Source organism: Coccinella septempunctata, chromosome 2, assembly GCF_907165205.1.
Source record: "Coccinella septempunctata chromosome 2, icCocSept1.1, whole genome shotgun sequence".
Taxonomy (NCBI): Eukaryota; Metazoa; Arthropoda; class Insecta; order Coleoptera; family Coccinellidae; genus Coccinella; species Coccinella septempunctata.
In genome coordinates, this window is record NC_058190.1 from 40568954 (window position 1) to 40596607 (window position 27654).

The window sequence follows — 27654 nt, forward strand, 5'->3', positions numbered from 1 at the left end:
AAGTGATTACTGCTCTCATAATGATGAAGTACATCCATCAATGCATCTAGGCCCAAGTCTACCACCCAGCCTACTTCTGCACGATCTTATGTGATGAAAAAACATACTCGACATTTTTCTTTCACTCTGTACATAACTTCCTAACGTTTCAACCACACTAATTAACACGTAACTGTCCGGCATCTTAGACCCCAACATCCGAACCCTACCTACCATCTGCGTACCACCAATTAACACCTAAACAACAATGTTGCGCCATGTAAATTCGTGTCGTGCCAGACACACGTCCGTTGGTCGGCCTTATTCAAGCGAAAAAGTAGCCTGTCACGCTCCACGATCCCGAATAGAGCGTGTTCCGAGCGAGAAAGGAGAGAGAGACGTATATGATGGTAAAGCATGCACCCAGGCCACGGCAGAACGCACCGCTGAACACGGCTTTATTGTGCCCCCGTGTATTTCAATCCGCATAATTAACGTCGGAGTCGTTGGACATCGGCGCTCCCGGCCGTGGCGAGAAAGGCACAGCCAGCTTGATATAAGTTCGGATTAGCCGGAATTGATGGGTCGGCGGTTCCAGTTTCCCAACAGTAGAATTTTTTCGATCACGGTCATTAGGAGATCGCGTCGCGATGATTGCGGTGATGGAAACGCCGCTATTACGATGATAGGGATTGTTAGTTTGTTGTGTATGGCGTAAAGGACGAGCCACACTAAGAGCATTGATTAACTGCTCAATAAGTCTTTGATTAGGAGGACTTTCCTGGCAGAACGAAGTACCTACACCGAAAATTTAAAGCGCCATAATTCATTCATGTGTTCCGACTGATGGGAGTACAAATTAGTACAATTTTAATGATAAAAAATTCATTTGATGATTATTATAGGTATATACCAATTATAGATGCAGGATAAATCTTTAACTTGTACAAATACTTTAACAGAAGATTCTTAAGGTCAAAAGAAACACTTTTTTTCGAATCGGCTCGGTTTAAAAAATAAAGGCTGTTGATAAACCATAAGAAATGTTAATTTTAGTTATATCTCCTAAACGGTTTTATCGAATGAAATAAATTTCGGAATATAGTTTTTCATTTATATGATGAATCTTTTTCGAACACAAGATATCACCCACGTTTCCCAATTTTCTCATTATGACCATTACATACCATAAAAATTCCAAAAATTCAAAGAACCCAACTTTTGAAACTAAGTTGTACGCTATCTAATGAATATTTGAACGTTTTCTAAAATAAAAATATTCTTCATATTTTCTAGTATAATGGACCGTTTTCGAATAATTTTATGTTCAAACATTAAAAAGTATCTGTGAAATTTGGAAAATTGGGTACTTTGGCTGAATACAACTCTGTTAAAAAGATCTACAGGTGTGTATAGTGGGACAGCTTTAGCTAGTTATTTTGAAAGTAATTTTGTTTCCCCAGAAGTGGCACAGCTCATTATGAAAAATTAAAATGGCTATATCTTTTTATCGGACACGAATCGGAAAAAATAGTATTGGAAAAAAGTGTTTTTTTTTACCTCAGGACTGTACTGTTAAAATATTCGTACGAGTCAAAGACTCACCCTGTATAGAAAACATAATTTATAGTATTTTATGAATGTCTGCGTGATGACGGTAACCCTTAAAGTCTGAAATGGGAAGAGGGTTGAGTAAAACCTTGTTTTTAAGGTAATTCGATTGCCTACACGACTTGATTCTATGACACTACACATCTGTGGAGGTTTCAAACAGAGTTACATTCACCCAATTTTTAAAATGTCACAGATACTCAATTTTTTAACATGAAATTACTCGAAAATGACGCATTATACCTTCAAGAAAATACAAAGAATACTTTTATTTTACAAAACGTTCGAATGTTCATTAGGTAGCGTCCAGTTTCAAAACTTGGCTTCTTTGAATTGGTATTTTTATGGTACGTAATGGTTATAAAGAGAAAACTGGAAGGCATCTTGTAGTCGCAAAAGATTCCTCAAATAAATAAAGAAGTATATTCAGAAATTGATTTCATTCGATAAAACCCTTTGTGATATAGAACTAAAAATATAATTTTTTTATGGTTTTTCAACAGCCTGTTTCTTTTAAACCGAGCCGATTCGGAGAAAATGGTATAAAAAAAAAGTGTTTCGTTTGACCTCAAGAATCTACTCACAAAATATTTGTAGGATTCAAATACTCACCCTCTATACTAAACACGAGACTGAACAGGACAACATAAAAAAGTGAAAAGTATTTATTGTCCCTACCACACTACGTTTCGACTCTCTTTAGATATTGGGAATTGGGATGAAGTCAAACAGTACCTAATCAATTAAAATATGAATTGGCAACGTTTTGCATAATTAATCTGCTTCCTGGCTCTTAGAAAATAAAAATAATCTAAGTCCGTTTGCAACAGTCGAGAATTCTATAGAGAATTTACTCGTGAATTCATGCGCCGTGAAATTTCTGCAGCTACATACGTACCTACTTTCAGTAGAATTCACTGTTCAGTTGCATACAAAATAATCTCTGTCGTTTTCTTACCAAAATTTGCTAGCAAATTCTCCATTGAATTCTCGGCTGTTACAAACAGGCTCAAGAAAGCAGAAGAAATCACTTTTCCATCATTTTTAAAATTGTTGAGTGTTTCGTTGTGACAATTTGAACTATGACAGACTAAAAAGCTCGATAAAAACGCAGGTAAGAAACTTTCAAAAATTGGATTTTTTATTGATATATCTTCTGAACACCCTGTTATTCAGAACCAGTAGGAAAGGTTTTAATATCACCAGACAATTTTTATTGATAAACTGAATATTGCACTTTTTAATATCCCAATAAAACTGGACTAATTATGGATTCCAATCGAAATGAAAAAAATATCAAGAAAAAAATAATCGTGCCCAGTGAGGCGAACATGGAAACAGCTTCCACCTAACCAAATTTAATCCGATTATTTATCGACACAAGCAATTTAAAGTCGCAGTTCTCGAAATCGATTGTCACTAATCCAACTCATAAAATGAAAAAAAATTAATTGACTATATCCTAACGGCATCGATCCCGTTGACTGGCAGATCACAAATACGAGATTATGCGTCATCAAGAAAAATAATTCGAATTTATGGTGCCTAATTCCCCAATTGGGACCAGTGGAAAATTTACTTCGCGCAATTTAAATCGAAAAGAAAGAAAATGGAGCGGGAGGATTAATAGCGAAATACCCTCGTTCATTTCCGGGGGATATTTGATTGCATCAAGTCCTAATTTGTTCAGATTAAAGGAACCGAGAGCTGTCTGACTCCATCAGACGGCTGTTAGGACTTGCTCCGCTTTGAAGTTTCCGCTCATACTTATTCCATAAATTTTGAAAGTAGTTTAGGAGGGGCGTCCGACCGATTCCTTTCAGTATTCAACCATTAGGGAGGAACTTAATATTCTAAATTAGATTTCGAGCATTGAATTGAATTGAAATTTCTGTCCTCCGAAATAGGAGCGCGTTTAACCCTGTCAAGTTATCGAAAAATTAGAAAAATGCCCTACTAGTTAATTCGTAAAATAAAACTATCCACAAAATTACATTCGGTTTTACTAATTTTTTCCTGTTTTTAAAATTTGTAAATTAAATTTTAAAATATTGAAATACTATTGTTTCGACTCAAGACCCACTAACTAATATTTCTCAGGCCGGACCTGAAAAAAGAGCCTCTTCGTTATTTTTATCGAATCAACTGAGAACGAAGAAAGTATAAGCCAAATATTATAAAAACGTGTAGTGTGGTTCATAAGTTATGATTAACTGAAAAAATGGAGGAAATCACTAATAAATCACCCTGTATCATAGTAATGAAGGAAGATAAACACATGTTATTTATGTTATTTAGAGACCTACTCTTACTATATGCGCATTTTCCAATGAATCACCCTGTATATATACTATTTTCGTTGAAATGATTCATTTGGATAAGTTTCACGTCCTTTCAAAACACTAAGCCTCACCTTTGAAAACACCCTGTAGTGCAGACGATGCCTTCGGATTGCAAATTCTTCTGTTTCATATGAGGCATGGACGGCATGGTATACTCGCGTTCGTTACGGATGCATTATTAGAACCAGCGGGGCAGCATAGCCTATTAAAGATACATGTTAACCGTGAAAGCACGTCTTCCATATCCAGCTACACAATATCAGACTTTATTACGGATTAAAATGACATCCAATGTTCCAACAGCTGTACTCCGCTGATTGAAGCATCCATTGTGAGTATGCTTTTCAACCGATCATAATCGATGAGGCGACACACATCTATTCAAGGTAATTCTAGACCGATGGATCGGTTTACGAGGTCTTTCACCGAGCTTAATAATAATGGGATAATATCTGCCAAATGACCGCCTATTGGACTTCCACAGATGTCCACTCTGAAGAAGATTTGAAAACTGTCGGATAAGATATGATCACTAGTTAAAACATTCATACATTCATTGCTGTATCCCGTTACCGAGAATAAATCAGTGCGATCAAACTTACAATTTTTAGGGCTACTTGCGACTGTGTGTCCTCCTGTGACTGAAGGGATCCAACCGTGACCTAGAGATCCTTCCACACTCCGGGCATGGATAGTTACCAACCAGATCTGGCCGCTGCTGTATTCTTCTCGACCCTCCATTATAACTGTGAACCAAAGACCTCCACTAACGCTAGTTGTTCCCAGTTATTATTGGCATTAACTGATTTTAGTTATACTGCTTGATGCAGTATAACTTTAAACCGCTTATACTGGCCTCCTCCTGGTTTCCGAGATTCTGTGAATTCTCCATACAGAGCTATTTTGGGGAGTCTTGTGACTTGCATCCTCAGAATGTGGCCGCTCCATCTGAGTCGGGCCCTCGTTACTTGAGTCTCAACAGTTATACAACTGGCGCGCTGCAAGACTTCTGCATTTAAAACTTTGTGGAACCATCTGATGTGCATTATTTGTCTTAGATGACGTTGTTGCGTTTGTTCAGGCTGTTTAATATGTCGCCTGTAGGGCGTCCAGCTTTCGCTTCCGTGAAGAAGCGTTGGGAGGACCACTGCTTTGTAAACAGCTGTCTTGGTCTTCAGATTGGGGTCGTGATTTTGAACACTCTGTCCTTTAACTTCAAGAACGCTTGTGATGCCAAATTGATATGGTTGTGCATTTCCGTGTCCAGGTTAGCCCCAGTATTTATGTTAAAAAATAACATCTCAATCATAAGCATGGAATTTATGGAAGAAAGTGTCCTATTATTTATGGTGTACTATACGTCAAAGAGGCACATAGGTCATAGATCAATTATGACAAGTGAGGTATATGTCGAAATCAGAATGAAATGATTTTCATAAATGCAGAGGCCAAAAAATGTATTCAATAGGTCCGATCGCTGTAAAACACCACGCTCTGTGATCGATGCAACCTCATTTTCGTCAAACTGACGTTAACCTATACTGGGTGGTTGACGCTTTTAACACAAGGTAGAACCATAGATAACCTGGTAGAACTTCTCAAAATAAAGCGTTTCAGCAGAAATCGCCCATACAAAACTTTCAAAATGACGAAGTTGCAACAATTTTTTCAAGTGATTTGATGCAATTAACCAGATAGACTTGGATGTACTGAACCATTGTAAACAATATAGATCCACAAATTTGTTTCTCGTTTCTCCGATCGTCTTCCACAGTCCTGTACTTGAAACTCAATGGAATTTTATGGAAATTCCGGAGGTTATATCTTCACCATCTTGAACATGATTATACAGGGTGTTTCTGAATTGATGCGAAATATTACCAAAAATTTAGGGGGGTCTTTCAACTTTTTGTTCGACACCCTTTTCCCTCCAAGTTACAACCCTTTAAAATTAGGTAAAAAAAATTGATTTATTTACTATATCCACTTTGAAAATTAGAGAAAACCAGGACAATAAAACTATTTGTCATATGACTTCATTTGACAGCAGCTTACCTGACTTTTTTAAAGGAATGATAACCTCGCTATTTTTTTTTTTTTGATCCAACTAACAACTTTATGATAAAAATTCAGGACATAAAAAAGTTGCATATTGAGTGTTTCTTCTTAAATTAATTTTTTAAATAGGAAAATATCGGCGGATTGAAAAGTTCTGATGCAAAATATTATAGGGGTTGTCTTATTCAGCCTCTTGTGATTACATTTTAGGGTAAGTAACAAAAACACTCGAAAACTGCCATTTTATTACCATCAGTTATCTGCCAAATTTCTTTCTTCTAAATTCTTCCAAAGTGGATATATTGAATAAAAACAATTTTTTTTACTATTTCAAAGGGCTGTAACTTGGAGGGAAAAGGGTATTGAACAAGAAGTTCTATGAAAGACCCTCCTCAATTCATGCTAAAGAATCACCCATTAAAATCTTTCGCCCCAATTCAGAAACACTCTCCCTATAGGCAATTTTTGGTTATGACTTCTACCTTCTACTGTAAAAAAATCCTCAACCTATATGACCAAATGTTCTTCATTCTGGATGGATGGAAAAAATTCAATAGAAACAAATGTCAAAACTTTTTCTTGGGGATTTTTCATGTATGTCTGGGTAGTAGTACTTTAGGTCCGCTCGTCCAATAAGTAGTTTTTCAATCAGAAACCTCCGGAAACATTCCTCTTTCGGTACGAAAACAAAAAATTCCTCAATGTACGTAGCGGAAACATGCACCGAATAAAATGTTTGGCGACCTGCCAGGATCGTTCCGCAAACAGCCGGTCTCGCTCATACATGTCGGTTACATTTCAACGGCACGTAGTTGGGATGTTTTATGAGGCCGTCTGCAACAACATATCCATTTTGTATTTACATAAAACTTCGTTACCTCTCCGCTTCCATGCAGTCGGAAAATTCGAGCTCGACGGCAGTACGTGAAGGCTGATTGCGAATCTAGTTCAAACGAACACCGGGGGGCAGCATCCAGCATCACGGAAAAGGGAAAGATTAACTGAAAAGTTTTACTCGGCGACTCGGGACTTCCGGTAAACTGAACAAAATGGAAATCTTTGTCGTCGTTACTTACAGATCGTCTGCGTTTACGACTCCATTCTCGAAAGAATCGTTCCTGGAGACTATTTATTTGAGCAACAGCGTGACGTCAGTGATCGGGAGGGAAAACATTGTTGTCAGACAGTCAAAACAATCCTCCTACTGCTTACATTATCTCATAATGCATATTCGTGTCTGGGGAAATGGAAACTTCTAGATTTTATCTCGAACGTTTCATTGTGTGGTTGGAGATTAATTATTAATTATTATGATTCATTCGAATTCTTGTGAATTGAATGTAGAGGATTTCAACGTTGCGAGTTTTTTTTATTCTGATGAATGAGCAGTGACAAAATGAAAATTGAGGTTAGGGGCTTTTTCCAGATTGGGAACATCTTCAGGAGCAAATCGTTGATTTCATTTTTAATTGATTTTGTTTCAGAGATTGGGAGTGAAAACCCTAAAAAGTTTATGAAGAAATAACAGAATTTCACTGATCATTTTATTTTTTTTCTAAAACTCAAGTTTCTCTCTGTTGCTTGTTAGTGAATATTCTGAGTCAGAATCGGAACCAAATGGCTCATCAGACGTTCTGTTTATTGGAGAATCAATGTAATTTATGGTAAAATAAGACTACCACTTAGTGATAATCAAAAGTAGGCATAGAAAGAAGTTGCAATTCATTTCAGAGCCGATTAGAAAGATGACTAGAGGGAGGAAAAGTCAAGTTCAATAGGGAATACTCCTTCTGACTAAAATGATGTATTTTTTATGAAATATCTTTGAAACATCACATTTTGAAATAACCATTTCAACCATTTCCCAAAAAAATGATTTTAAGCACTTAAAAATGAAAAATGAAAATGGGTATTTAAAATTTAAAGCGTTTCATGTGGATTGCACAAGTTGGCAACATCGACTGAAATATGCCTTGATAATAAAGGACAACAAATGCATAATCTCGATGAGATAGACAAAGATGGCTGTCCATGAAGTCTGCGACGAACGAGGAAGGTCGTAAAATTTTATGGGATTTTTATGGCCGGTTGCAGTTGAAGCTCGCCAGTAAGTACGCGCCTGTAAATCAACAGCTGTTATTTTATAAACAAGCTGATCGGACATTGTTCTTTTCATTGTCTAGTAGGCGCTGTTGCCAAATCGTAAACTCGAAACCAAGCGATTTGAATTTTAAAACCCCATATTTGAAGAATGATTTTGAATAGTTTCCGCAGTGCATTTTGAAAAATCATGAATGAAACTCATAATTATTCAGTTTGAACTTGCGTATGCAGTGATAATCCAAATTGAGGAGAATTCCCCATTGACTGAACTGTGTCTGTAAGCAGAAGCGTATCGATAGGTAGTAGTAATAGGTACAGTTAAAAAAAAAAAGATAATTTGAAATAACTTCAATTTTTGTGCCAAAACGTTGTTATTATTTAAATTGGATGGCCTGATTATATGATAGTTACGCCAATGTGCGCTTATATGACGTGGCGTAAGAACTGAAGCAAAAACTTTCAAGAATCTAAGACGAAATTTATTATGTCAAGAAAACTAACTGCAAAACACTACAGAAAAAACCAAGAGCAGGTGGTTTTACAAAAAAAACCCACAATCATATATGTATTGAATGATGGCGAAAAAAGAAAGAAAGATATGTCAAGAAAACTTCAAGACAAGACTTTTTTAAATTTCTTGCCTCGAGACAAGACACGTCGACACCATACAATAAATTAGTGAGAAATTTGATTGATTCACACAGCATGATTAACGAAATGACCAATTCTGTACAGAATTCAAATTTGAATATCACAAAAAAGAATGGATTGAAGGAAAAAAAAAAGAATATGCTAAACTCAGGATAGAAAAACCTTTCAAATGAGGTATCATTTACCCCATATTACCTATTCAAAATAAAGGGTATTACCACTAAGGATTGAAGCGATACACTTTTGAATTTGATCTTAGTTGTCACTCTGGAATCAAAAATTGACATGTAGGTACGAGCGTTTTCATATAATTCGGTTCTGAAGACCTACACAGCAGCTATTGTTTTCATTGGCCACTCTGTGTATAAAATGATACCATTTCTGAGCTTCAATGAGCATATCATGGCGGGGGCAACAAATCCCCCTCAATCAAGCTCAGGGATCTTGCCTGTTCCAATCCGGGTTCCTCCATGGTCCTCATAGACCAGGGGAGCATCCAATTCAACAGGAATAAACGAGCATCTTATTTCCTCCTCTGCCAGGCCCCGATCGATCCAACCCAGCTCCCCAACGTCGTCCAATGAATACACCATCAATACCCGAAGACACGACACAAATGACTGTAACCGCATAATAAAAGAACCGCATCGACTGCATGCTGCTAAGAGAACAAAACGACCATACCCGCCTTTTTCCATTTCGATGTACGCGGTTCGCGGTAATCAATTACACGCTTCGGAAAGCGGTTAAGTCTCTTTTGTCGAATGCACGTCAGACCTGTTCGGTTTCTTTCCATTCATTACAACCTCACCGTCCGGCGAAAACGGACATCGTTCTGGGCTTGTTTCGGACGGACTTCGCGGCCTTGGGGGAATGAGAACGTGAAAACGCGTTAACGCCTTTTATTCTCGTTCCAGCGACTGATTTCGGTATTCTCCTTTCTTGGGTGCGTACGTGGAATCTCCAGAATTTCGCCTTTGGGTGATGAATACACAATAATGATCGCGGTGTACACAGGAACAATATTTAACTTTCATTCTTCTATTGTTGTACTCGGACAAATACACTGCTCACAGATTGTTGAAGATATTGATGTTTTCCGAATTTTATCATGCCAAGACAAGCTTTATACGATGGTTGGGTCAATAGGGAATACTTCTTGTGACGAAAATGATGTATTTTTTATGAAATATCTTTGAAACGTCACATTTTGAAATAACCATTTCAACCGTTTCCCAAAAAAATTATTTTAAGCACTTAAAAATGAAAAATAAAAATGGGTATTTACAATTGAAAGCGTTTCGTTTCTATTGCTCAAGTTGGCAACATCGACTGAAATATGCGTCGATAATAAAAAACAACAAATACACTATCTTGATGAGATAGAAAAAGATGGCTGTCTATGAAGTCTGCTCGCCAGTGAGTACGCGCCTTATGATGGCTGTAAATCAACAGCTGTCATTTTATGAACAAGCCATTGTTCTTTTTATTTCCTAGATTTAAATTTTAAAACCTCATATATGAAGAATGATTTTGAATAGTTTCCGCGGTGCATTTGAAAAATTCATGAATGAAACTCATAATTATTCAGTTTAAACTTGCATAATATGCTGTGATAACCCAAATTGAGGAGCCATCTTCGTCTATCTCATCAAGATAGTGTATTTGTTGTCCTTTATTATCAACGCATATTTCAGTCGATGTTGCCAACTTGTGCAGTAGAAACGAGATGCTTTAAATTTTAAATACCCATTTTCATTTTTAAGTAGGTACTCATTATAATTTTTTTTTGGGAAACGATTGAAATGGTTATTTCAAAATGTGACGTTCCAAAGATATTTCATAAAAAATACATAATTTTCGTCAGAGAAGTATTCCCTATTCTATATTACCTTCTCTCAAAAGAAGATTCACCTTTGAAAAACTGAAAAAGAACCTCGTTTTCTTCATTTAGACCAATGGATAATAATCTTTTGTGTAATAGGGAATACTCCTTTTGACTAAAATAATGTATTTTGTGTTAAATATCTTTGAAACGTCATATTTTGAAATAATCATTTCAATCTTTTCCCCCAAAAAAAAATATTTTAAGCACTTTAAAATGAAAAATAAGAATGGGTATTTAAAATCTAAAGCGTTTCATTTCAATTGCACAAGTTGGCAACATCGACTGAAATATGCCTTGATAATAAAGGACAACAAATACATTATCTTGATGAGACAGACAAAGATGGCTGCCTATGAAGTCTGCCACGAACGAGGAAGGTCGTAAAATTTTATGGGATTTTTACGGCCGCTTGCAGTTGAGGCTCGCCAGTAAGTACGCACCTGTAAATCAACAGTTATTTTATGAACAAGCTGATCCGAAATTGTTCTTTTAATTGTCTAGTAGGCGCTGTTGCCAAATCGTAAACTTGAAACCAAGCGATTCGAATTTTGAAACCCCATATTTGAAAAATGATTTCGAATAGTTTCCGCATTGCATTTGAAAAATTCATGAATAAAACTCATAATTATTCAGTTTAAACTTGCATATGCAGTGATAACCCAAATTGAGGAGAATTCCCCATTCCTAATCGTAACCTTCTTGCTCTCCGTTCAAACGTCGAACATGAAACCCCCAGAGTCACTTCACTCCAGTCGGGCAACGGAATCAAATCAGCGAATACTACCCGACCGGAAAATATACCCCGGATTCCTCTCAACCCCTGGATAAAACGTCACATATACTTCCTCGAGACATCTTCATACAAATCTCGAATTATCCGGGATATTTGCCGACGAGATCTCCGCATATTTTTCCGCTCCGCGTGTCGGGCTTCGCGCACCAACCCCCCACCCTGTACAGGCTCCCTTTTAATTACTCCCCATAATGGTACACTTCCGGTGCACGGCCCGGGGCGCCCCGTTGTGACGGGGGGAAGTCAGGGCAGGGAGGGCGTTTAGGTCTAATTAAGTTTCGCCGAAATGCCACCGAAAGAAGGAAATGACCCGGCTCCGAGCAGATAGCGGAGGGGTTTGGGGAAGAGACCGGGGGCGTGGAGACGACGGGGATGGAAATCAATTACCACGCTGGGAGTTTACGGAGGTTTGGGAGAATATTAATAGGCGGAATGAGTGAAATATCGGTGAAAAATTGCGGGTACGTATTGGAAATATGAAATTGGGGTGCACGCAAGGGAAAAGGAAATGCTTTCGGCGTTTATGGCTGTCCAAATTAGCCTTTCGGAGAATCATATTGGTCTGATGAAACATAAAACTCCGTTTTCAAGATATTTCCCGATTTCAGAATAATTGACCAACAAACAATCAAACTTTGTCTTCATTCTACATAAGGGATAACGGAATTCTCACAACATACGAGGATGTGTTGATATCTAGTTAGCCTAGACGAGTTCCATGCATAAAAAAAATATTGCGTCGTTACCATAGCAACGAACAATAACTCTTCAGAAGGGTCAGTGTGAAGTTTGAGGTCCGAAAGTAAATCAGAGTTACGCAATAAATTGAAAGAAAGAAGATGTCCACCGAGCGTCATCAAGTATCTGTATTTAAAAGGGTTAAGAGGTGAGCAGATTTACGAAGATATGCTTAATACCCTTGGTGATCAATGGCCTTCGTATGCGACCGTGAAAAATTGGACTGCAAGCTAAATTTTCCATTGAAGATGATGAGCGATCGAGAAGGCCAGTTTCTGTGTCAGTCCCCGAAAATATCGATGCAGTTCATGACATGATTTTATCAGACCGTCGAATTGGACTAAAACGGATATCTGAAGCACTGAATATTTCATACGAACGTGTTCATCATATACTTCACGTCAATTTGGACATGAGAAAAATTGCTGCAAAATGGATCCCCAAATGTTTGAATGTTTACCAAAAACGTGCAAGGGTAGAAGCATCGTGTTCGATCTGTGCTTGATTTGAAAACAATGTAGACTTCTTAAACCGAATTGTTACTATGGATGAGACTTGGGTACATTTCTACGATCCAGAAACAAAGCAACAAACGATGCAATGACGACACTCTGGTTCTCCAAGACCTGAGAAATTCGTGTCCAAAAATCTGCTGGAAAAGTTCTTGCTTCAGTTTTTTGGGATTGCCATGGAGTAATCATGATTGATTTTTTGGATAAGGGTTGAACAATAACCGGAGATTACTATTGGACATCACTGACCACTCAGCGGTAAAAAATTAAAGAGAAAAGACGCGGAAAAATTTGTAATGTGCGTTCAAAAAAATTTATCGTCAAGTAGGCTATGGAATTTTGAAGGTTGATGTTCTGTGATTGAACGTATATCTTTCCTTGAGTTATTTCATCTTTACATCTTCCTAAAATGTAAACAATTCATTGAGCTATTTCTCAAGAATTCAAACAATATGAGGTGTTTGGAAAAATTCTTGGTAAAATATTCAACCGATGTCCACTATTTTCATATGTAAGAAGACATAAATCGAGTTACTATGTTTTTTTCGAGGTTTTGTTTTGCTCACAATTCAAAATTATGCAAAAGGCTTCTATTTCAGTAATATGAATCACAGTATGAATCTCAATATGTTCAATTCTTTATAAATATTGAATTGATGTGGTGAATAAATCAATGAAAATCCACAAAAATAACAAATGAAACTGAATTACATCATTTTCATTAGAATGAGTTCCAGGTTGCAGTATCCTTTACAATAAAAGTTGTAGCTAGAAATGTCCTCTTCTTTGATCTACTTCTCTCATCTCCGAAACGTTATGGAAAAGGAAAGAATCATTGAAAAATATAATTCTTCAAATGAGACCTTAGAGAAAAATTACATAGTAAAATAACACGATCGTATCAAGGCTAATAAGAAAATCCTGAAAAACATTCCTTGAAGTAGCTAAGATTTCTGAAGCTGTTGAAAATAATTATTGGAAAATTCATCAAAATTCAATTAAGCTATAATTTATCTTTCATAACGTTCTGCCAAATGAATTAGGCCCCACAATTTGCATTTGACTGATGATTCAACAAACTTCCTGTTGGATTGAGAAGTCTGCCGATCAGGAAATTCAAGAAGAAAATTACAGGTTTTTTGGTGTCGAAAACCCTCTACTCTGTAGATGAGTTCATTGTAAGGCATGATAATTTCAGAGACCGATTTTGAATGAATTTCAAGTAACTTCTGTTTTATAAATGTGTCTCTCTCTCACTCTGCATACCAGACTCCAATTTAAAATGTAAATGTAAATCTTTATGGACAAAAATTGATTCTTTTCTTCAGTATCGTGTGGCATAGACCAACGGAGACTCCAACCAGTTGAGATAGAACCTGAAAAGAGGTTCGTGGAGCTAAAAGAATTACGTTCAGATACCGAATATCAATCTTTAAACTTCCATAGCCTACTTGACGACGAATTTTATTGAACGCACGTTGTAGTAAATTGTCTCACGAAGCAAGAGCTCAGATTTTGCTTCACTCTAGAGATTTTATCTCAACACAGTACCTATATCATCTGGACATCAATACATTAGAAGTCACTGTTTCGGAAATGAGAACACATTTTTTGTCCGTGATCGATTTCAAATCCTCATTCATCGAAGGCAATAATAATCCGAAATCCGTGTTCAATCTCCCTAATAAAATCCCGTTCAGGCCAATCCGTCTTCTTGTCCGAAGTCACATCTCAATACCTGTATTGTTGACCAGCTTCCGCCGCATATTCCGTCGCCCATCTATAGACCGGTCGTCCTTTACCTGAGGCGGAACAAAAACCGAAACCGGTTCCCTCGTACACCCAACCTTTTAAGACCTTCGACATCACAGAAAGGAACGTGGGATTCTCGAGAGAGAGGACGGGCTCAGCCGCAATTTATTCCCCTCTCGCAGACGGTGGGTACAAGGGATGGACTCGAACAACCTTTGATCTTCTTTAGTAACTATGCTTTTGATAATTGTATTGCTTCCTTTATTGTCGCTTCGTTCATGTTCCCGATTTTTTCGCTAAGGATATTACGATATCAGACGCTTTATTCTGTAATTCCAGCATATACAGGGTGTATTTGAAGGTGAGGCTTTTTTTAACAGAAGGTAGAACTGGTCAAACTGGGACGTTTCACCAAAAATCACCTATACAAAACTTTCAAAATGACAAAGTTAAAAAAAATTGAAAATGATTACTGAAATAGATGGAAACTTAAGATTGCCGCATTGTTGTCATTATTTTTTAGTACCTTACACGATTTTATGAAATGGCTCATTTCGATACCAACTGACAGAAGAGACTTAGGACACGAGTGTAAAAAATAGAATAATACTTCAAAATCTCACCAATAAAATTCGTCAAAATTATTCACGAATTTTTTCACAATGGGCATCACAATCTTCTTGTTCGAACATTCCAACAATCGTCGTAAAAATGGGATGAAATGGGAAACATCAAAGCACTTTTTCAACATAACTAACATAAGCACTTTCAAGGAACTGCCCTGATTTTCTACATTTTTTTTTCACTCAAAATTGCACGATATAACAATTATGATTCTCCCAAAAGTAACCTGATGCATCTAATCCGATGAACTTGGTACTGAACCATTCATTGTCCAGCCATATGTTTATGTTTTGTTTCGTTTTTCCGAAGCCGGAGTCACCTTCCACAGTCCCGTACCTACTTGAAATTCAATGAAATTTTGTCGAACTACTAGGGGTTGTATCTCAGCCATCTTGGATATTTTATATAGACAATTTTTGGTGAAACGACTTATTTTGATGAGTTCTACCTTCTGTCAAAAAAAAACCTCACCTTCGAAAACAGCCTGTATATACAGGCGTGCTGTAGTTAGAGCCCATAGTCAATCCGTCAGTTCCTTCAACGTGCGTTCAAAAACTTTCTTGGTCAACTAAAATACGAAATTTTGAAGGATGTTTTATTATATTATGAGCACTCTTTTGGGGGATATCTTCCTCATCTATGAAGATAAAGGATTGCGGTTTTATCGATAGATGCCACTTTTTTGTGAAATTTAAAATATCACTAGCAGAATTTTGATATTTTTTTTGGGTTTTGAGATACAGGGTTGAATTGAAAAGTATCACTCTCGTATCTCTGCTATCGTATGTCTGCTTATCGAAGAAGTTAAAACTAGTTCTGATAGAATTTTTGTCGTAGAATCCAGTGACGTAGTTAGTCCTTTCTAAGATGTCTAAAATATGGTGTATGCACTGATTAGATTTTGTAGGTAGCGACGTTTGGAAATTGGCAGTCTATTGTTCATTGATATTTGAAAATAATTTGAATACCTACAGGTAAAAACTGAAGATTTTCATTTTCCGAAACTTTTTAGGGTTTTCACTCCGAATCTCTGGAACAAAATCAATTGAAAAATTGAAATAACCGATTTGCTCCTACGTAAATTCTTGCACTAATTTGTCAGTCTGAGAATTTCATCCATCTAGGTGCAACCGTTCGGTCTTTTTCAGGATTTTTCGAAGGTCCGCTTTCGAGTTGTTTATCTCGCAATAAAAGTAAACGTATGTGATACATATTCTGAAAGAGCAACTCTTCTAATAATAAATCAGAGAATTTCATCCATCTAGGTGCAACAGTTCGGTCTTGACAAATTTTTAACTGAACCCATTTTTTTTCAGGATTTTTCGAACGTCCGCTTTTGAGTTGTTTATCTTGCAATAAAAGTAACCGTAGATGGAAATGTGATCAATATCCTGAACGAGCAACTCTTCTAGTAATAAATCTGAAAATTTTATGGAGCTCGATGCAGTCGTTCGGTTTTGACTATTATTTAATTAATTCCATCTTTTTGGAAATTTTTCGATAGTCAGCGTTAAAGTAATTTATCCCTCAATGAAAATAGATGGAAATGTGATACATATTCTGAAAGAGCAATAATAAGAGTATTAAATCTGAAAATTTTATGGAGCTCGATGCAGCCGTTCGGTCTCGACGATCATTTAATTGGTTCCATGTTTTTGGAAATATGGAATAGTCATTTCATTTTTTTTTCTATGTTTCCGATAGCTGTAGATTGAAACTGAATCAATTTTTTTATTAGTTTGTAATATTGAAAGAAATATAACAGTATTATTTCCTCGACTCCAGCTTGGAAAAAATATATAGCTAAGATTTATGAAATACCCAATTTTTGACTGAACTTTTTCGTGTTCGAACAACAAATTAAGCAAAACATAAAACATGTAAGCAAGATCAGGCTGTAGATTTATAATCCTGATCAATCATTCGAAACCGTATATGTATGTTAAATTGTGTTGAACGTTAACAAATCGAAGTGATATATCATCATTAGAAATGAGAACAAGCGATAAAAAACTCATGAATAAACAATGAACAAGTTCATCGTCGAAACCCCGATGTGATTACCAGGCTATGGAAAAACGTGTTAAAATATTAACACCGTAATTGAACATCCGTATCATTGAATACCAATTACTGGTTGAAATCGTGAAAAGAACCGATTGAATATGAATGAAAAAATATCGAACTAAACGGTTTTTATCGTATTATGGTGAAACATTCTGACCAATATTTAATTACTTGAAGAGTGAACGAATTCAACTCAGGAAATGAATAAGATTTCTCATGATTGAAAATAAGTGGTAAGTCCTTCAGTAACTTATCACCTTGTCAGCCAATTTGTTGTACGAACGAAGGTTTAAAAAAATGTGTTGAAGCTCAGGTAGCTCAAATGAAATTCTGTCTACCACAAAATCTCCATTTGATCCACAATTATTCCCTACCTATTCATTGGCTAATTTTTCGTTGTCGGTTAAGCACAAACGTTTATACTTCGAAGAAACTGCAAACTTTTAAACGGTGATAATGAAGGCAAAGCAGGTCGAGGAACTGTTGATGCGATACAAAAGAATCCGAGTCCAGATCGCCAGAGATACCTTGGCGTTTTATGGCACAACAGTTGGTTGGCTTGGCCAATTAAGTAATTATAAATGTTGAACGCTATGTAGTACTCAACAAAGAATGTGAACAGATACCGATTAGCGACAGAAGGAAACGAATGCAGAAGTGGAATTAAAAACGTTTTAACCTCATACAGTATGACACATTGAAAGGGGGGACGTCATTAATTCTGTTTTAATTCTCGCAAATAATAAACAGATTCTTTATTGGCTTAAAAGTACAGTCAGGCAATTTAACAAGGTGCCTACCACCTTTAATATCTTGGCCCTTATACAAAATCGAACAAAATGCAAAAAAGAGAGAAACTTTGGTTCGTATATTTTATCCATATAAACTTTTACAGCAGCAGATCAGAGAAATATGAGAATTATTACTAGAACTATTAGATCTGCATTTATTTAATGGTTGCCAATTCTTTCAAACATTGTACTGCCCCATATTCATAGACAGAATGCAGTTATAAATTCTCGGAAGAAATTTCACTCCTTTTCTGACTCTTTTCCAATTCTGTCCCATATTCCACAAAATACGATGCCCAGACTGTTGTTGCGTAAACCCTAATGGTCCAACTCTTCATTTAATACGAATGTAAGGGAGACAAACATTTGGCAGTCTGAATGGAATACGTGCACTATTTTCAATCAAAAATTAGCTAGTTATCCCTAGAATAGAGTTCCTGGTTTTGATATTCCCAAGAATATGGTGTATTTTGAACCGTATAATAACAGTTCAGGGACGTTTTAATAGTAGTAGAAGAAACTATAAATCCTCTGGTTAATCATTGTCCCATTTATAAATTTCGATTCGTTTTTAGGACCATTCATGTAGTTTTCGAATCTTTTTTGAATTGGGTTGTGAATTTTAGGCCAATCTGACATATAGAACTTATTTTTATTATCTCGCATATATCTGTTTATGTTTTGTCTTTATTTCAGATAAAATTTTCTTGTACTTTGAAGAAGACTCCCAGGATTTTTTGTTTTTCGAGGAAAGGATCAAATTTTGCAATGTGGGATACCCTTAAATATGGAATATTTCAGCTTATTTTGTGAACAGTTTCTTACAATCCCCTACACTCACACTCAGTGGAATAAGGGTTTTTTACTGGCGTTTTTCCCTAAGCTCTTGTTGTATCATACGCAAAATTGTACGGTACTCTCGATAGGTTAACCTCTGCTGAACTTGTATCTCATATAATTGCTATAATCATTGTTTGATGTTAAAAATTGTAATGCTCTTTATGCAAATATACAGAGTCTAAATTCATTTAAGTCCAGAATATCAAAATTTGATTCTAGTAAAAGTGTCTTGGTTTTCGATATATTAACAGTTTTGTGAAATTCGTCGAAATGATTGTTTTCAGTACCAGGGCTACAAATGTTGACGTTTCGTTGTTTTTTTTCTAATCGAATATTAAGGATGAATCAGCCTATTCAACATAATCCAAGATTATACCAAGGTTACTATGGTGGTGTACTCAGAAAAAAAAATACTCGCGCTATTTTTTTTCTCACATTTTTCCACAAACCTGTCAATATCTCGAAAACCAAGACACTTTTTCTAGAACAAAATTTTGATATTCTGGTCAGAAATGAATTGAGCTATTACCATGTGCCGGATTGACATCGGTTTCCGGAACACCCTGTATACAGAGTGAGTGTTTTGACTCGTACAAATATTTTAGCAGTAGATTCTTGAGGTCAAAAGGAATACTTTTTACCTATACCCTTTTTTCCGATTCGGCCCTGATAAAAAGATATAGCCATTTTTTGTTTTCATTATGACCTGTGCCACACTTGGAAAAACCTAAATTATCTTCAGAAAAACTAGCTAAATTTGTGACACTACACATCTGTGGATCTTTCAAACAGAGTTGTATTCAGCCAAAGAACTCAATTCTTCAAATTTCACAGACACTTTTAATTTTTTAACATAAAATTACTTGTTAACGGCGCATTATACGAGAAAATATGAAGAATGCTTCAATTTTACAAAACGTTCAAATATTCATTAGATAGATTTCGTCCAACTTAGTTTCAAGAGTTGGATTCTTTGAATTTTTGGTATTTTTAATGTACGAAATGGTCATAATGAGGAAACTGGAAGAAGTGGGTGATCTTGTGTTCGAAAAAGATTCATTAAATAAAAAACTATATTCCGAAGTTCATTTCATTCGATGAAACCGTTTGTGAGATTGTGAGAAAATTATGATTTTTTGTGGTTTTTCAAGAGCCTATATCTTTTAAACCGAGCCGATTCGAAAAAAATGGTAAAGGAAAAAAGTGTTTAATTTGACATCAAGAATCTACTGTTAAAACATCCGTACGAGTCACAGACTCACCCTGTATATATAATGAAACGATGATTCACAGATGACCCTATTGATCTCCATCTAATTCCTTCCACCCCAATTTGTTCGAGACGCCCACGTTGTAGCTGTCTAGCGGGCCTGTTACCATGAAATAAATGATAAATGAAAGGGCTAGCCGGCTTACTAACATCCGGAAATTCGAAGCGATATCCGGCGGAGGTAATGAATACCCTTCGGTATCCGGAACGGCGTAAGTGAAGCCTTCTGGGTTAATTTGGTATCGGGCAGCTCGGGAATATACAGATAATGCGATCGTGTTTGTCCGGAACGAATGTTTCGAGGTATTGGGGATTGGTACTTACTCTCTGCGATCCGTATTGTATCTGAAACAGAAAAGATTACGTTTAATATGGTAGTAATGATGAGAAAACGGTTTTAGAGGCCAGTAAATTTTTATGAGGAGGGGCATCTTCGGATGAAACGTCATTCTGAAGGTTTTGCAAATCTAGTATAGGTAATGTAGTCGAATTTCTTCTCACTTTTTCATCCATATTTCTAAAGCTATTCACTTTATAGAAAAAATTCAGATACATTTTTTGCTCATTTTAACCTACTCTACATGATGAACAGGAAAAAATATAGGTTGCCCTTTGAAAAAAATCAACTTTTGATTGAACTATTTGAATTTTTAACATCAATTTTTGAAGACCCTGTATATCAGATTGCTAAAAATAGAAATGTAACGTATGATCCGATATGTTGACAAGAGCTGGGCAAAATTTGGGTTTGATACATTTATGAGAAAACTAGTATCAGCTATTTTAGTAAGCACCTACAAATGTCAAAAATTTAAGAAAAAGTCGAACATCTCAGAATCAGTGCTATATAGGACTATGGTTGTCATACCAGAGTCACCTTAAAATTTGACAAAAAATTCAAAACTGCCAATAATATACAGGGTGTTTCAATTAAAATAAGAAAGTTGATACCAACTGGGAAAAAACGGAGCACCCTCTGTATTAAGGTGGGTTATAAAAAATAAAAGTTCAATCGATTACAGACAAGTTTTGTATTCAACTTTTTCTTCTAGCTCTTTTAGTTTCCATAATGAGATATAGGGACACTTCAACTCGGACACCCTGTACACGTACTATACTATGTATACGCGAGGTTAGGTATACGATTTTGGGTGAAATGGTGTTTTCCATCTTCTGCCAAAAGAAACTTCCTTAGAAAACACCCTGTCTGTATACAGGTTGAGTCATTGACTTTTACAGGGTGTCCCAAATTCGATGCTTACTTTGAGAGAAAATTTTTAAGGATCGCCGATCTCTTTTTTGAAATAATTAGGATAGTGTGGATAAAGGTCTAAGTAACGGAAAAATCAATCAATAATTGTCGCTGGGATTTTGAGTGCCGGTACAGGGTGGGCAAATTTCGATGTTTTAGCACTACAGCTCTTAAACCAGTGAAGATAGACAAAATCTGATACCCCGATCTCGTTCTTTTTTCTGAGAAACTAACAAGAGTAGTTGTCATTTTTGGCCACTTTCTTCTGTTTTCGAGTTATAAGCGAAAATTGGAAAAATGGCGATTTCGAAATAAATTTATATCTCCGCTAATACTGATGATAATGAAATTAAAACATTATACAGGCACTTTTTTAAGTAGAATCCAGTGGCGTGCTTTCTTTTTTAGCAGGATTTTTAATTACGAAGCTATGACCCAAAGTTATGTTTTTTTAAATGGGAACACTAGATTTCTGTGCAATTTTTTGAAAGCTTAATTTTTACTGATTTCAAAAATATATATGATATGATTTGTATCAATTTAAATAATGGAAAATGGTCAAAATCCTTTTCTCTCAATATTTCTATGGTTTCTACTGTCGAGCACAGAAAAATAGAACTTCCTATAACAAGAGCAGTCTCCTTCCGGCAATGTCATTCTTTCTATGCTTTTTACCAATTTTCACAAAATTTGAATCTTGGAGAAATTGAGTAAGAAGCATAGAAATGAAAGGACTAATAGAAGAAGACTGTGGTAATCATAAGACGCAACATTTTTCTATTCTCATCAAAAGAAGAAACCATAGAAATATGTATTGAAAAAAAAAGGTTTTTGACCGTTTTCTATTATTAATATTGATACAAACCATATGTTCCCATTTAAAAAAACATATTTTGGGTCATAGCTCCGTAATTCAAAATCCTACTAAAAAGGCAAGCACGCCACTGGATTCTACTTAAAAAAGTGTCTGTATAATGTTTTAATTTCAGATCTCTATCATCAGTATTAGCGGAGATATAAATTTATTTCGAAATCGCCATTTTTCCCATTTCCGTATAACTCGAAAACAAAAAAAAGTGGCCAAAAATGACAACTACTCTTATTAGTTTCTCAGAAAAAGAGAACAAGAAGGGGGTATCAGATTTTGTCTATCTCCACTGGTTTAAAAGCTGTAGTGCTAAGACATCGAATTGCCCACCCTGTACAAGACAAAGACTATCGGACTCGCCATGTAATGCACTCCTGAAATATTTCCTTCAGTGTATGGAGTCGGGTCCGGATTAATCCGGAATTGGCACGTTTTCCCCGCCGAATTCCGAACGAATAGGGCAATAATTCACTCCACGTCGAGCCCTCGGATCTATCCGATACCCGAGGGTGGATATAAAGAGCTGAGTCGTTGTCAACCGCGCCATAAAATGCATGTAGGTCACGTATGCCGGGTAATTGTGGATACGACGGAGCCTCGTAATGACCTCGGCGAGGTGCCATAAAATGGAAAACGCGGCCGTAAAGTACGAATTCAGATTTTCGTCCGTCCCTTGTCATTCTCCGACCCCGATTTTGGTGGTTTCCGGACGTCGGATTGGTACATATTGGCAAGGAATCGTTATTCTGTTTAGAAATGCAACGAAAAAGTGACTGGAAACTGCACCTGCCAACTTCAGAATTATAATACAGGGTGTCCCAAATTCGGTGATCACTGGGAGCATCTAGAGAAAAATTCTTTTTATCTTTTTTCGAAATAATCCGGAAGCAGATCATAGATATATTGATTCGTTCTCGAGTTACAAGAAAAATTAATATTTCAAATATTTCGCTCTACAGCGTGGGCAAAATTCGTTGTCTACTGAGAGGATCTCGAGAACTATAGCAGCTAGAAGAAAACGGATCACACATTTCCGAGCTCATTTACGGAGAAACAAAGAATGGTGAAAACTGCAGCCTCCTACGATACTTCGTTTTTGAGTTTGACAATTCCGTAAAGTTTTCATATTTGTTTTGTCCTTGAAGGTACAAATCTGAAACTTGAACCTTCTAAAGGCAATTTTTTTCGTAGAATCCACTGATGAGCTCAAAATATTTTTTCATTTCGAATCATTAGGTGAACTTTCATTTTTTTGAATGCAAACTTTTATTGAATTTGTTTATTTTTGAATTGGAAAAAAATTTTTGTCAGTAGATTCTACGTACGAAAGTGCCTAAGAAGGTTCAAGTTTCAGATCTGTAACTTCAAAGACAAAAAAGTAAAAATGATAGGCCGATTCTATTTTCAGGTTTGGATTGGTCATGAAAAAAGAGCTAGAGTGTGTCATCCGTTTTTTTCTAGTTGCTATAGTTCTCGAGACCCCCTCAATAGACAACGAATTTTGCCCACCCTGTACATATTTTGATTTATCTTCGAGATGTTTTTCTTTCAGTATTTTTCATGGTTTATTTGATGCTTATAACGTATTACATAGTATTAAAGTTCATCATTTTAGAGACGGGACAGTTTTAAAATGGGACGCCCCATATCGAGTCTTATATTTTTTGCAGAAACGCTTTGTAACTCGAAAAGGAAGCATATTTACCATCTGATTTCTGATATATATAAAAAGGGTGAGTTTTAGACTCGTTCAAATATTTCAACAGTATCTATATTCTTGAGATCAAAAGAAACACTTTTTCCTTCGCCTTTTTTCCGAATCAGCTCGATTTAAATGATATAGGCTGTTGAAAAACAATTAAAAAAATGATTTTTTTAGTTCTAAGTATATCACAAACGGTTTTACCGAATGAAATGAATTTCGGAATATAGTTTTTCATTTATTTGATGTGTCTTTTTCGAACACAAGATATCACCCACGTCTTCCAGTTTTTTCATTATGGCCACAAAAATACCAAAAATTCAAAGAACCCAACTCTTGAAACTGAGTTGGACGCTATCTTATGAATATTGGACTCGATATTGGAACGTTTTGTAAAATGAAATTCTTTATATTTTCTCGTATAATGTGGCGTTTTCGAGTAAGTTCAAAAATTAAAGGTATCTGTGAAATTTAAAAATTGAATACTTTGGCTGAATACAACTCTGTTTAAAAGATCCACAGATGTGTCGTGTCACAGATTTAGCTAGTTATTCTGGAATTCCAGGGGAGGCATAGATCATTATGAAAACTTAAAATGTCGAATCGGCAAAAATGGTATGGGAAAAAACTGTTTCTTCTGACGTCAAGAATCTACGGTTGCTCACCCTGTATAATTATTTCGAAAAATAAGATGGACGGTCCTTGAAGAACTCTTATTGTTCTCAAGATGCACGGAATTTGGAATACTCTGTAGGTACATATGTAACATTTTTCATAAAATTTGTTGGGCCTGTTCATTATAGGATTTGTCTGAGGCTACGCCACTACTCATAATTTTTGAAGTATTTGTTAAAGTGGAACATATGATAAGGACCAGAATTTATTACAAATTTATAACGACTGACTCATTGATTCGAATCTCCTTTTAAAATACACGAAAGGATCTGAATAGCCACTATCCTCAATGGCGTAGAAGTTAAGGACGATTGATATCCCCGAAAACTATGACACTGATGCTTTGAACGAACTCAAAACAAACAAAAATAAAATAACTTTTAAGTACGAAATTAGACACGCGTACAAAATCTTGTCAGTATCAATCAACCGAAACGTCCTAAAATCCATAGAACTCCAAACACAATGAAATTTCAGCAGGGGATGATATATTTTTCATCTTCGATTTGAGGGCTCATCGGAAACAATAGAAGCGAGAAATATTTTGTCAATGAAGGAGGGGAAGAGCATAAATCATACCCAATTTCGGAGATACTTCTGATCCGAACCTAATCAGAGGTTGAAACATCGAAGAGCCAGCCTCGAAACCGTCCATTTTGGGAAAGAATCTTGAGTCGGTGCGAGCGCATCTCCTTACCAGGTACACCCGAGTGGGTGGCATATAAAAAACGACCAGTTCGAGAACCCAAAATCAACAAGAAGACAAATAACAGGCATTCTCCAGCCGGTCCCGTTGACAAAAATGTCAAACGAATAATATATCATTATTCCAGCCATTATAACGTGTTCAGTCAGACCCCGAGGACAATCTACAGAGCGTATATTCCAATGTGAACAATTTCATAATGAAAATTTACATGATCCTAAGGCACGGAGAACAAATGATATGTTAATCAATTCGTTTATTTTCTCATGCAAATCGACCTGCGATAGTAATGATAATGAAATCGGCTGATTGAATTATTTACACGAAGAGAACGTTCACCTGATATAACTTACGTCACGAATAAAAACGGATGGGAAATACGAGTCTGAACGCAACGTTGCTCAATGAAGCCGAAACCGTTTTAAATTTATCATCTTATTATTTGAAGAGTGAAAAAAAAACGTTCTCGAATCGATTGGTATTGTCGTTAGTCAGTTTGGAGAATTAAATTGTGAGAATTTGTGAACTGGAAATAATTGATTTAATTTCGGATTTGATTATGTACTTATACTAGCAAGACTCAGCCTTTTCGTGCAGATTTGCTGCAAAAGTCCGTCTATGATGAGTGCTAACCTTACTTTTGTCAAACTGACGACTGACGTATACTCCATTCACATTTATTTTAGCAGTCGGTTGGCCATGAAATAATTTTCTCAAGTTTTTGTAACTAGAACGGAGTAAGGTTGACAATCATGAAATTTCGTTGATGTCATAACGCCGCTGCCACAACTAATATCATTTTTTATTATTTATATAATGTTTCATCTAAATGAATGAAATGAATCTAAACGACTTATATTTTTCAGCTGAATATTTCCACAATCAGAAAAATTGAGAATGAAGAGGATGACAAAGAATTTCCTTCTATTGAGAGACCCAAAAAAGTGGTGGAATTTGAGAATTTTATGTTTGAGTGAATTAATGCGAAAAGTTTACTACAGGACTTTCGATTAATGTCATCGTAGAATAAGTTTCCGAAAATTTTTCTACTTTTCATTTGACTTGTCCTATACATTGTAAATGTCTTGAGGTACCAATAAATACCTAATTATTATATCAATGTATTAAGATGAACAGCCACAAATACGCGGCAGTTGTCCTGTTAATATTGTTTATTCATGTGAAATTTTTGTTCAAAGGTGAAGTTCATCTTGTCTTGAAACTTCCATTAATTCCATTTACTTATATTGATGCAAGATTATTTTTGTTGAAGAATTTAACATTCTTGTAATTATCTGTTAATTCCTTCGGGAGATACCCATTCCCAACCACTGCATCATATGCATTTCATCTTCTGGTTAATATTTTCGAAATCTACAACTGATGTAACGTATTCAAACTTTAGCCAAAGAAGATAACGAGCATTAACTCCCCTCGAGCTAGTGCATATTATGATATTATACAGATTTCTTGTATTTTCCATGCAAATAACTGGATTTGGTATGCCTTCATTCAGTTTCTATAAACTTCAATTATGTTCGTCAAATATTTTCCCAAGAGATTCGACATTGTGATGAAATACGTAATAACAGAAACTTTCACGTAGAACGGGCAACATAGCGTTGATTCAAAACCAAAAAATGTTTTGACAAGCGTCATAACCCCGCATTTTCTTACTATACAGAGTGAAATGTGTCAAACTTCCATGGCCAACCGAGTGCTAAAATAAAAGTTAATGGATTATAGATTTATTTGTATTTGCGTTTATCAAACGTCGAAAATCTCGAATTATTGAAGCTTTCTCCTCATTTCCGATCTGGCACCTGGGTTATTTGCTCCTAAGAATTTTTCATGATATAGGTACGTTGCGCGTTGTTGAAAATAATACTCCACTTCTGATAATGAAATAACTCAATCTAAATTCCTTTATCTTGTCAAGTCTCATATAATAGGTCAAATAGATAGAAAAATAAAGTGAATTATCCGAATTTATGTTGTGAATTTAACATTAACACTGATGCAAAATTCAGAAAAAATAAAGAAAGCATTTCTCCATCTATATAAGTATATATTTCTAGAAGATGCAACTAGCATAGCAACTATTTAGATGCCTTTATTGGATTAGTGGAAATTTCTTAGGGTCATGCAATCTGTAATTTCCTGTTTTTCGTGTATGAGAAGAGTTGACTTTGACCCAAAACCGATTACATGATAGAATTTTTTTTTCTTTCTAAGAATCACTACAATTTCATAATAACCAGATCTCGAACCAGATCAATAGAGTCTCGAGTTCAATCAGTGATATTTACAATGATTTTGCTATATCCTTATCACGAATCACTTCAGATTTTGAAGTGGCAACTTAAAAACTTCGATCTTCAATTCAATTGATTAATTTTTGATGGAACAGCGTGTTTTACGTTTGACTCTTT

At 35.8% G+C, this 27654-nt stretch overlaps 1 protein-coding gene across 2 annotated transcripts in view; it reads right to left on the reverse strand.

Annotated features, from left to right (window-relative positions):
• The window catches only part of LOC123306266 (zinc finger protein 609), a 143891-nt gene that overhangs the window by 104802 nt on the left and 11435 nt on the right, over positions 1-27654 (reverse strand). For both annotated transcript variants that reach the window (XM_044888165.1, XM_044888166.1), the window contains exon 2: positions 20344-20364. The gene's annotated coding sequence lies outside the window, so the exon portion shown is untranslated. The remainder of the gene's footprint in view (positions 1-20343; positions 20365-27654) is intronic.